This window comes from Aegilops tauschii, chromosome 5 (assembly GCF_002575655.3).
Source record: "Aegilops tauschii subsp. strangulata cultivar AL8/78 chromosome 5, Aet v6.0, whole genome shotgun sequence".
Classification (NCBI taxonomy): domain Eukaryota; kingdom Viridiplantae; phylum Streptophyta; class Magnoliopsida; order Poales; family Poaceae; genus Aegilops; species Aegilops tauschii.
In genome coordinates, this window is record NC_053039.3 from 248,916,555 (window position 1) to 248,920,323 (window position 3,769).

Sequence of the window (3,769 nt, forward strand, 5' to 3'; positions counted from 1 at the left end):
GAAAAAATTACAAGAAACTGTTTATGCTATGTATTGGCCTTTACTTGATGTGCATGAATTGTGCTTGTATGACATGCCGATGCATAGGAAGAGAGTTAGACTTCGTCATTGCTTGATATATGTTGCTTTGTGCTCACTACTAAATGCAAAATCATTGTTAATTCAAATTGGCTTTGATATACCTTGGGATCCGGGTGGATTCATTACTTGAGCACTTATGCCTAGCTTAATGGCTTTAAAGAAAGCGTTGCCAGGGAGACAACCCGGAAGTTTTAGAGAGTCATTTATTTCTGTTGAGTGCTTTTATAAAGTTTTAAAACAAAAAAAATATAGAGGGGAACTTAAAACTTCACAAAAATAAAAGTGAAAGTGAGATAGACGAGCATTGTGAAAGTGGGGGACGTCCTTGAACTTTGTTAATGCCCGTGGAAACTTTGTGAATCTTAATTACAGAAACTTTTCAACAAAAATAATTATCCCCTTGTACAATTCCATTATATTATAAAAATAATGTGCCAAGATTTGCCTTTAGGATGTTTACATTGCTTGTTGGTTTGTGCGGTGCAAAACAGAAACTTTGGCTGTAGTGCGCGATTTTACATTTTTTACTGGAACATCGAACGGTTCTGAAACTTCTTGCACTGTCTTTATATACAAATTTTTTATTTTTCCTAATTGTTTCAGAATTTTTGGAGTACCAGAGGTATGGTGAATTTTCAGATTACTACAGACTGTCCTGTTTAAGACAGATTCTGTTTTTGATGCATTGTTTGCTTGTTTTGATGAAACTATCTATTTCTATCAGTGGATTAGGCCATAGAAAGGTTATATTACAGTAGCTACAATTCAAAAACAAAATATGAATTGGTTTGCAACAGTACTTAGAGTAGTGATTTGCTTTATTATACTAACGAATCTTACCGAACTTTCTGTTGAGTTTTGTGTGGATGAAGTGATCAAAGATCGAGGAGGTCTCGATGTGAGGAGAAGGAGGAGAGGCAAGAGCTCAAGCTTGGGGTTGCCCAAGGCACCCCAAGTAAATATTCAAGGAGACTCAAGCGTCTAAGCTTGGGGATGCCCCGGAAGGCATCCCATCTTTCTTCAACAAGTATCGGTATGTTTTCGGTTTCGTTTCGTTCATGTGATATGTGCAAATCTTGGAGCGTCTTTTGCTTTTAGTTTTCATTTTTCTTTTATGCACCATGCTGGTATGAGATACTCCATGGTTGATTTATAGAATTCTCATTGCACTTCACTTGTATCTTTTGAGTGTGGCTTTATAGAATGCTTCATGTGCTTCACTTATATCATTTGAAGTTTGGATTGCCTGTTTCTCTTCTCATAGAAAACCGTTATTTGAAGAATGCTATTTTGCTTCAATTAAATTTGTTAGAGCATGGCCTTTTATAGAAATAATTAAACTCTCATGCTTCACTTATATCTATTTAGAGAGTCAAAAAGGAATTGGTCAATTACATGGTTAGTCATGAAATCCTACATAAAACTTATGGATCACTAAATATGATATGTTTGATTCCTTGCAATAGTTTTGCGATATAGAGATGGAATATGTGGGATGTACTAGTAAACGGTTGTGGTTAGTAAGAATATTGGTGTTAAGGTTTGTGATTCCTGAAGCATGCACATATAGTCTCTCGTTATGCTATGATGTTGGAGCATGATTTATTATTGATTGTCTTCCTTATGAGTGGCGGTCGGGGACGAGCGATGGTCTTTTCCTACCAATCTATCTCCCTAGGGGCATGCATAGTAGTACTTTGCTTCGAGGGCTAATAAACTTTTGCAATAAGTATATGAGTTCTTTATGACTAATGTGAGTCCATGGATTATACGCACTCTTACCTTCCCGCAATTTGCTAGCCTCTACGGTACCGTGCATTGCCCTTTCTCACATCAAGATGTGGTGCAAACTTCGCAGGTGCATCCAAAGCCCGTAATATGATACGCTCTATCAGAGCCACCATACCTACCTATTATGGCTTTTCCATGGCCATTCCGAGATATATTGCTATGCAACTTCCACCGCTTCAATTTGATGACTTAAGCATTCATTGTCATATTGCTTTGCATGATCATATAGCTGACATAGTAGTTGTGGCTCAGCCACCGTTCATCATTTTTCATATATGTTACGCTAGATCATTGCCAGAGGCATCCATATAGAGTCATATTTTGTCATAGGTATCGAGTTCTAATTTTTATTTCTTTTGAGTTATAAGTAAATAGAAGTGTGATGATCATCATTATTCATTTTTAGAGCAGTGCCCCAGTGAGGAAAGGATGATGGAGACTGTGATTCCCCCACAAGTTGGGATGAGGCTCCGGACAATGAGAGAGAAAAAATATAAAAAGAAAAAAAGAAAAAAAAAGAAAATGAAGAAAATGAAGAAAAAAGAAAAATAAATAAATAAACAAAGAGAGAAGGGGCATTGTTAGTATCCTTTACCACACTTTTGCTTCAAAGTAGCACCATGTTTTCATATGGAGAGTCTCCTATGTTGTCACTTGCATATACTAGTGGGAATTTTTCATTATAGGATTAGATGCACACCCACTTAGTTTCATATCGAGCTCTCATACACTTATAGCTCTTAGTGCATTCATTGCATGGCAATCCCTACTCCTCACGTTGATATCAATTGATGGGCATCTCCATAGCCCGTTGGTTAGCCGCGTCGATGTGAGACTTTCTTACTTCTTTGTCTTCTTTATATTTACCCCTATCATCATACTCTATTCCACACGTAGTGCTATATCCATGGCTTGCGCTCATGTATTGCGTGAGGGTTGAAAAAGCTGAAGCGTGTTAAAAAGTATGAACCAATTGCTCGGCTTTTCATCGGGGTTGTGCATGATAAATACTTTGTGTTAAGAAGGCAGAGCATGACAAGTCTAACATCCCAAATTTTCAATTTGGAATGTTATACATTAGATCATCATTGCATAGCATATTTTATTGCATTTTGGCAAAATCCTCGAAAATCCTAAGCAACTCAAGGACCCTCGGAGAGAGTTGGGGAATTTTTCGCGGTTTTCATATTTGATTTTTATCAAATAATGAAACGAGGATTTTGGTTTTCATTATTTTTCTCTCAAAAAATATTTCGTATTAAAATAAATGAGAGGAGAAAAGATGACTTCTCCAAAATAATTGAAATATTGGAGGAAAAATATTAAAATCAAATATTTGATTTTATTTGCAATTTTAATTGCATTAGAAAAAAAAATTGAACGTTTTCAAAACTGCATTTTCGGGCCAAGGAAATGTTCATCTCGTTCTAATTATTTTAATTAAACGGTGAAAATTTGTTTTGGCATTTTTGGATTTTTATTTATTTTTCTATGATTTTTCTTAGGTTCGGCGAAATTATTTAAAAAAAAATCCCGAGCGCGCCAACTGGGCCGAAGCCCAGCCGACGGCCAGCCCACCGCCCGAGTCGTCTCCCTCCCGGAGACCTAGCTCCCGCCTCCGCCCGAGTCCTGGTCGGGGACGACGCCGCCGCCGCCTCACCCCTTCCCCACGGCACCCCCCTCCTTAAGTACCCCAACCCCGCCGCCCTGTCCTCACCTCATCCCGACCCCGCCCCGCACCCGACGCCGCCCGGAGGAGCCGCGCCGGAGCCGCCTATCGCCGCCGCCTCGGGAAGCCCCGACGCTGCCGCCCGCCGCCCTCGCCGTCGCCCGTCGCCTCCCCGAGCCCCGCCGCCCCTCGCCGCACCCCCCGAGCCCCGCCGGAGCCCGTCCCGAG